Raw genomic sequence first — 8,637 nt, 5'->3', positions numbered from 1 at the left:
CTATTTTCCTTTGTTAGTTTTTAATACTTTGTAGCTACATAGTACTTCAACTCAACAATTCTCAGTGTGGTCCAAGAACTGCCAAAGCGGGCCGTTAATCTTTTTACAGGAGGTTTAAAAAGTCTCCCCTACTCCACATCCATGTAAAGCCAGATTTTCTGTGTATACTTCAAACTAAACAAAATTTCTCAGCAGATTGGATGCAGAGCAGACATGTGAATCCCTTTCTTCAGTTTTGACAGACGTTAAAGAAATTGCAAAATTGTAAAGACAATGACACTCTCATGGCTATTTCATTTTAATGTTTAATAATATAGATATATTCTTAAAATGTTATTTACTTTAATATGTAAAGGTTTATTACCACTATTTTAAATGAATTAATATGAAAACATTTTAAATGTATTAATATGAAACATTTTAAATGTATTAATATGAAAACATTTTAAATGTCTCCAAGTTAATTTTTAATATGACAAATATTTCTTGGTAGAATCCAGCAAAACAAAAGTTTTCAATTATTCAATAGTTTTTCAATTATTTTTAAGAGTGTAAATGGGTCCTGAGGCCAAAAAGTTTGAAAGTCACTGCCTAAGTTCAATAGCCTCCCCACCTCTTTGGGGAAAAAGGGAAAGAGGAGGAGAGTTGGGGTTGAATAAGATTTGTTCTGTTACGTAATGGAATGCAAAAGATGATCCATTCTGGAGTAAGAAGAAAATAGTGGAATTTCAATTGCATATATTCTATATCATTCTTTTTAAAGTTTCTATACTGAACTATAATATGTTTTAGAGCATACACAAATAAACTTTGCCATAATTTAGAAATAAACTAGTATTAACATGTTGAGGAAAATTTTTTTTTAATGTTTTTACCCATAGGGTCCATAATTTTTAATGATGCTTTTAAATCCTGTTGCCAAATCTGTTGCCCCCAGAATACAACAAGGATGCCAGCCTGTTAAACCGAGCACGCCGTTACCCAGGGACCGCCAACTGACCTGGAGTCTGCACGATCCTTCCCCATGTGGGAAGGCCCCCTCCCCTCCACACCCCCACTCTTATTAGGGATTTCTGGACCCAAGGGTAGGTAGGACGACAACCATGCCCGGCTTGAAGCAGTCAAAGGATGTGAGATCTTTGCCCGTTGTCCTTATAAGATTATAAAAGGTCTTAAGTCTGAGAGGGGAGAATTGTTACAGAGCAGGGGTCTTCCCAAAAGTAAATTAATTAATTTTTAAAAATAAAATAAAACCTAAATACTAAAGTGGTTTGAAAAAAAACAAAAAAACAAACAAAAAAGAAAACTTGGAGACAACTGATTGAAGAAGATAGGTTACCTGGCCCACAGTGGATAGAGGGGGGACCAAAATTTTAAAATGCTCTTGAAAAACACTTTGGTGTGAGGACTTACTATAACGTGCTTTAATAAAGCAAACAAATATTACACCAGATTTTTTCAGGTTTTAGAATAGAGAAATTTTATTTAAAATGTCAAATGTGTAAAAATGTCTGTTGTTTTCTTTGTTCTCCATTTTATCTCTTTGAAGGAAATGTTGCATATGAAAGGGTCATTTATCTGTGTAGACTTTCTGATAGTAAGATTTTCAAAACTAATTTTCCATTTTGTTTTGGCTAATTTAATATTACAGGTGTTTATTTCTTTTGGGAAAATAAAGAGTCTGCTAGTTGTCACTGCATTAATATATAAATTTCAAACTAAATTTAGATTTCTTTTATTTCCTTAATTGCCCTTAGGAGTTAGGGTAAATGCATATAATTTAACAATGTATTATTATTGACTCCTTCCTTTTATAATCTGGTCCTAATGTACATTGCCTTTCATATTACCTATGACTTCACCACACACACTCTCAGATCCCATCCAGTTCTCTGTCTTCACATACTTAATTAATTCCCTTTAGCCATTCATATGCAATGGCTCTTTCCCTCAAAGAATTAGTATCTGGTATAGAGAAATAACATTGTCCCAAATAACTAGCTGAAAATAAAATGATGATAAAAGGTCTCAAGAAACATGCAAAGAATGTGCTGGTGGTAGATAATGGAAATTACCCACACAATACTCAAGGTCCTCTTCCTCTTAATACCAGACCCCAGTGTTATTCTGATCTCAACGTTCTCAGCCATCCTTGTAAGACTTTGTTACTAAGTTCACTTGGCGCTCATGTGGCCATGAAATGCTCTGGTTAATGAAATGAAAGCCAAAGTGGAGCTGAATCCCTTGGCAAACTCTTCATAAGGGCACATCTTTTTTGTCTTTTTTTTGTGTGTTTCCCGCTGTCTAAAACTTAAACAAGATGGTTAGAGATCCAGCAATCACCTTGAATGGTGAGATAATCCAGAATGGAAGCTAGGAAGGAGCAAAAAATTTTAAAAGCCTGAGTCTTTGATGATTGTGGAGTCACTTTTAAAAAATCTATATTGCTTAGGCGATTAAGCAGGGGACAGGGGTGTTCTGTTATATAAAGTTGAACCTGATCCTAAACAATATCATACTCTTGGAAATTCAAAGAAAAGAAAAATTCCCACTGGGTGTTTTCAGTAGCTTTTAAGCTAAACCTTAAAGAATTTAAAGAATTTTATTATGTGGTCAAGCTAAAGAAATCCATGAAAGAGATTTCAAAGGAGAAGTTGTATTCACAATATAACAAATTTAATAAAAAAGAGCGCAGCAGCTTCTTCCTAAGCCTTTGTGTACCTCCCCCTCAATTAAAAGGCTGTGACCTTTCACATCTCATTCTCCCCTAAGATCTAGTTCAAAACCAGCTTCCTCATAATGGCCTTCCCACTGGACACTCAGTAACAGTTCCTACAGAACCAAAAGCCCACTCACTTATATGGTGTCCTGAATCATTTGTTATTCAAAGATTTGGGGTTTTTTAAATTATGTCTTGTCTGAAGATGTAAATAATAGGCTTTCTGATATCAGAGAGTGATCTCTAAATCCCTAATTATTTCCATAGTTTTTGCACATTTTACAAACTCAATCATGAAAATGCATACTTTTCAACCTTTCCTCAAAATATCTTTATGAAGTGATCTGATCTCACTTACATGCTGAGCATATAGCTAGAAAATTGATAAATACATAAATAGCAATTCTACAGTGCCTGATAACTTACAAAGCATTTCATATCCATTGTTTTCCACCGTTTTGCCACAACTTTGTGAGTTAGGCATCATCCACACACTTTTTTTATTCAACAAAACTGATTTGACTTTCACTATTGTGCCAAGCTAAAGGCCTACTGGAGAAGTAGCACTAAGACTGTAAATATTTAGAATGCAATGGAAAAGTACTAACATAGAAGCAGGAGGGCTTAAACAACTGAGAATGTGGCAGATTTCTGTCAGGGTGGACCTGAGAGCCCTAAATAAGGAATGATAGGTGGATCAAGTTGTCAAGACTGGACAGTACCTGGGAGTCAGGAAGAAAGGGCGTGACAGATAACAAAGAGCATATGCAAATGAATAGACTGGACACCACATGGCCCATTTGAGGAACAACAAATAATTTGGTGCCGCTGATGAACAGAGGCAGCACAGAGGGAATTTCAAGACTGGAGAGTTAGCCAGAGGCCGATGAGGAAGAACATTGTGCAATAATTATATTATTTCTGTTCTATCATGTAAGCAAAGTAAAGTTGCCAAAGGATTTTAAGCAAGGGAGTTCTGTGGTCCAATTCACAATTTGGAATGTTAATGCTGAATGTATTGTCACAAATTATCCAGGTAAACAACAATAAAATTTTCACAAGAAGTAATGACACAAAGGAGACCAAAAGCAGCATTAAGTTTCTAAGCACAGAGGTAGGTAATTCTGCAGCTGATTTTGTAAATTAAAAATTGTACTGAGGTGTTAGTAATACAATTAAATGCAGCAACATAAGATTTTTCAAGAGTTCAAAACAACTTTGTCCCTGCTTCTCAAAAGGAAATAAAAAAGGGAGAGAAGAAGACCTTTGATTTACAAAATGCAGTTTCTGTTAACAAATTATAAATATATATTTCCTAGTTGTTATATTTTTAGGTTAAGTTGTTTACTTCTTCTTATGCCCCTCCATTAGAACTGAGAATCAACTGTTTAAAGTATTCACATAGAAACTGACAAAAATAGTTACATTTTTCTTCCTAAATTGCTCTTTCTTATTTTAAAAAGGATATTAAAATTGCACTTGTATAGGTTTCAAATGTCATCAATAATATTTTATGCAGCAGCAACATTAATCAAACAGTAAAAAGTATCTTACCTTTTAATCCAAAAGTGTCCAAAGGTATTTTATAAACTTTCACTCATAAAAATAGCTTAGTGCACCATGAAAATTTACTCAAGACTCAATAAAGTAAATTAACTGTCTAAGTAAGGCAGCAAGGCAAGGTAGAGCTTAGGTATTTTCCTTGCCAACAACTATTTCTATGCTAACATGCTAATGTACTTTTTGAGAAAATGCCAAAGGTATATTGTGGACCTTTTTTTTTTCCCCTCTCTGCCTATATATTTCTAAAAGAAAAAAGTTATTCTATATGAACATATAGAATACATCCATTTGCTTCAAAAAAGTGGAGATAGGTTTGTTATACAGTGTGAAGCTGTAGGGTTGGAGGGACTTGTAGATTAATTTTAGTTCTACTATTAGCCAATTGCAAGATTGGGTAAATTGCTTGACTTCACATAATCTGTTTCTTTCACAACAAAATAAAGATAATATATGTTAAGGATCAAGTAATATATTCTATATTAAGGGTTTAGCAGTGACTGTCATAGTAACATACAAAACAATTACTGTTATTAATTTCTCTATTATTAAAAATACTTGTTTTTCTTCTGCCTACTGGGTAATAAAGTCTTTTCTGTTGGGGAGAAATTCCACTTACCATGAAACTCCTGTCAACCCATAACTTTATTTTTCAAGATTATTTTAAAGGACACACTATGTCATAGTGGTTAAGAACTCTACTATAAAATCTTATCCTTGGTTTTTGTGCATATTTGTAAGTTTAAGTTCCGAAATAAGTTTTAGGTGATCTTAGATTTTTACTACCTACTGGAGTACAAGCAAATTCTCTCTCTCCCTTCCTCCCTCTCTCTCTTTAACACACACATATACACATACAGAGAGAGAGAAGTATCTACACCTTAAGCATTGGGGAATCTCAGAATGATTTTTCAAGGGCCATGAGAGTCAAAGATAATCAAACACACTCACAAAGGAAAAAAAATCTGAGTAAGAACCAGAAGTATAAAAAAGTCTTTACATATTGACCTATCACTAACAGATTACAACATGACTATGCTTACTGTGCATAAATATTCAAGAAACTCAGAAATACCTACAGAGTATGGGAAACTAGAAAAAGTACAAAATAGACTTGAAAAATAACCAAATACAGTTTGAAGAAATAAAAATTGCAAAAGTGCAATAAAACTTTAAAATATAAAATAATTATAAAAATAAGTACAATTAAATAAATTATCAAATAAAATTTAAAAGTATACTTGGTGGATGGGTTTGAAAGCAAACTAGGAACATCAGTACAGTAGGAAAAAGAAGAAAACTGAAAGATAGGTCAACAAAAAATACAGAAAACTGCAAAAAGAGATAAACACATGGAAAAATAAGAGAGAATGTGTAAGACAAGAGGGTTTATTGAACAATTCCAGAAGGTAATGATAATATTTCTAAATTTGTATGTACCTAATTACATAGCCTTGAAAAAAAAAAAAGCAAATATTGATAGTAGCAAAAGAAGGAATAGATCCAGAAGAGAGGAAGGCTCAGCAGTTGCAGCCACATTTCCGACCGACCTCAAGCACAGTCACCTTCTCCACACAGAAACCCTGAGTAGGACATTCAGAATCGAATCTCTTCTCTCATCTTCCTCTGGTGGGACTTTTTTGATCTTCAGCTACATTCCGGATTTGTGAGGAACCTGTCAAAGACAATGGCCAACGTGTTACCAAAAAGACAGGTCCTCACTCCATGAACTCCCATGTATTTATTAGGAATCTCAATATTCTTGTGGTTAAGAAATTCTGGCGTGAAGGCTATCTTCTTAAAATATGGCAAAATTGTGGGTTGCTCTGTTCATGGGGCTTTGCGTTTCTTCAATACGTTAATGAGAGAAATGCTGGGCTGTGGTAGCAGGAGAAGATGGCAGAACAATTGCTGGCCAGGTTTTAGGCCAGCAGTTCTCAACCTATGGGTCGCGACCCCTTTGGGGGTCAAATGACCCTTTCACAGGGGTCGCCTAAAACCATTGGAAAACACATATATAATTACATATTGTTTTTGTGATTAATCACTACTCTTTAGTTATGGTTGGGGGTCACCACAACATGAGGAACTGTATTAAAGGGTCACGGCATCAGGAAGGTTGAGAACCACTGTTTTAGACATTAATCTGGCCACAAAGCCAAAAGTAAACTGAGGAAAAGCAGGTGTGAAATGATCTACAGCGGAGATGTACATCTCCTCTTCTGACCTGGACTATGACTTTCAATGGGTTATGATGACAGGATGTGCAATTACCCACCACGCATTCCTCCTTCTCCTCCTCTTATTACTCTGGCTGGACTGCCCTGGAAATTCTAGCGTTGTGTCAGGAAACACCTCACGAAGGGGCAGAAGTGGCTTCAGTTTTAAGAGAAGACATTGAAGATCTTCTTCCAAGTCTGGAAAGTTGAAAGGAGATGACTTTCAGGACATTAAGAAGGAATTGGACCAGATAAAACAAAAAGTGAATGTTCTACTGGAAAGCCTGAAATTTTTTGAAAAGAAACAGAGCAAACAAGGAGAGACAAAGAACAAGTCAGAAAAGAAGCGGAGCAGCAGCTCCCTGAAGAAAGATGAGACCGATGTGAAGGTAGAGTCTTAGACGGGTGCAGATGACTCTGCAGAGAAGGGGAACCCAGAGGGTGATGAAGATCATGAAAAATGGGGGGTTGACTAGCTGGAGTTGATCAAGGATGATGAAAAAGAGGTTGAGGAAGGAGAGGATGACAGAGACAGCACCAATGGCAAGGAAGACTCTTACACTCATAGTGAAGTTTAGAAATCTTGTCCCATTATTTCTTCACCTAAGCACTTGTCTAAAATCAAAATTTTCACCTGATCCTCTCCCCTAGTATCTTCAGCACATGCTCACTGTTTTCCCCATCCTTGTTGCTCCTATGTTCATTAATTTATATTGCCCTGGGCCTAGTACCATTTTCACTTCCTTTGATGTTCCTAGTAGTCGTCTTACCCTGTAATTTGCTTTTAATTTTGATACCTCTTTATGACTTAACAGTAAAAAAGATGTATGGCTTTTATCAATTGTTTCAAAAATAATCTCTTGTTATGCATTGAGTACAGTTCTTCACATTCATATATGATTTCAATAGTTGCTTCCCTAACTGCTAAGGCAATCTCATTAGTTGATTAGCACCTGAGAGCAGCTTTGAGTTAGAGGTATGTATGTGTTAACCCCACACAAGATGTTCAACACAAATGTAACAAAGTATTTTGTGAATGAGAGTTGGCATATCAAATGCACCTTCTGAAAAATAATTACTGTAATAGTCTTAAGATTTATTTTCTAAAATTGATACAGTGGGTTATTTCTGTGAACAACATGATGTTTGGGACCTTTTATTTGCCCAATAAACAGGTCCTTATTAAACCAGATATTTGAAGGGAAAAAAAATGTCTCTTTCATTTTTATATTTATAATTGTTTATTTCAAATTCTTTGTTTCACAGTAGCTTCCACAAACCCCCTAGAATGTACCAGATATGTATTTTCTTTGAGTCATAATCATTATTACGTATATCAACACACACTACTCAAAATTATATTGTGTTGGGGTGGGTGTATATTAAGGAGACAAGTAACTTTGATGTGGAGTGGATAAAAATTGCTTTTATATCTTAATGAAGAAAATTGGGAAATACATCAGTGATTTTTGGTCTAGTTGATGCCCTTTTTTGAGGTTTTTGTTGTGTGCTAAATTGTTCTGTCCTTAAATAGAAGAGGTTCAAACATGTCTGGATATTAGGGAAATTGAAAAAAACTGGAGAATAAAACTAATTTACTTCCAAAAAACTGTGCCATAAAGTACATGTCAACAGATATCAAAGTACTGAAATCACAGAGAAAACAGAAAGGGCACAAGGTAACTTCTGTGTCCCTGCCAGTTTTATAGCATACTAGGGGTGATAATAACATGAACAATCACTTCATAAGAATTTGGTAAGCTATGTGGTTATGTTTTATGTACTATTTTATATGAAATTCATATTTTATTATGAATCACAGTATTTTAAAAATATATATTAACTATACAAAATATGCTCTTTGACCACAATGCATTTATGTCAAAAATTATTCAGAAACTGATAACTAAAAAATTTCTCATATATTCAGAAATTAAACAATGTATTCTAAATATCACATGGGACTTCCAGCCAAGATGGAGGCATAGACCAACACACTCTCTCTCCCTCCACAACTAAGGACTACAACTACCGCAAAACCAAAAATAACCAGAAGTTCCAGAAAATAAAACTACATGGAAGTCCAACATATGAAGTCATAAACAAGTGGTACTTGCCCAGACAGGTAGAAGGGGCAAA

At 34.8% G+C, this 8,637-nt stretch overlaps 1 pseudogene; it reads left to right on the top strand.

The window, feature by feature from the left end:
• Nucleotides 1-2,320: 2,320 nt before the first annotated feature.
• On the top strand, nucleotides 2,321-7,076 carry LOC150021176 (heterogeneous nuclear ribonucleoprotein C pseudogene; annotated as a pseudogene).
• The last annotated feature ends 1,561 nt before the right edge of the window (nucleotides 7,077-8,637 follow it).

This window comes from Furipterus horrens, unplaced genomic scaffold, assembly GCF_987537825.1.
Source record: "Furipterus horrens unplaced genomic scaffold, mFurHor1.1.pri manual_scaffold_1, whole genome shotgun sequence".
In the NCBI taxonomy this organism is placed as follows: domain Eukaryota; kingdom Metazoa; phylum Chordata; class Mammalia; order Chiroptera; family Furipteridae; genus Furipterus; species Furipterus horrens.
Note: the sequence above shows the minus strand (reverse complement) of the source record. Positions and strands in the feature narration are given on the sequence as shown.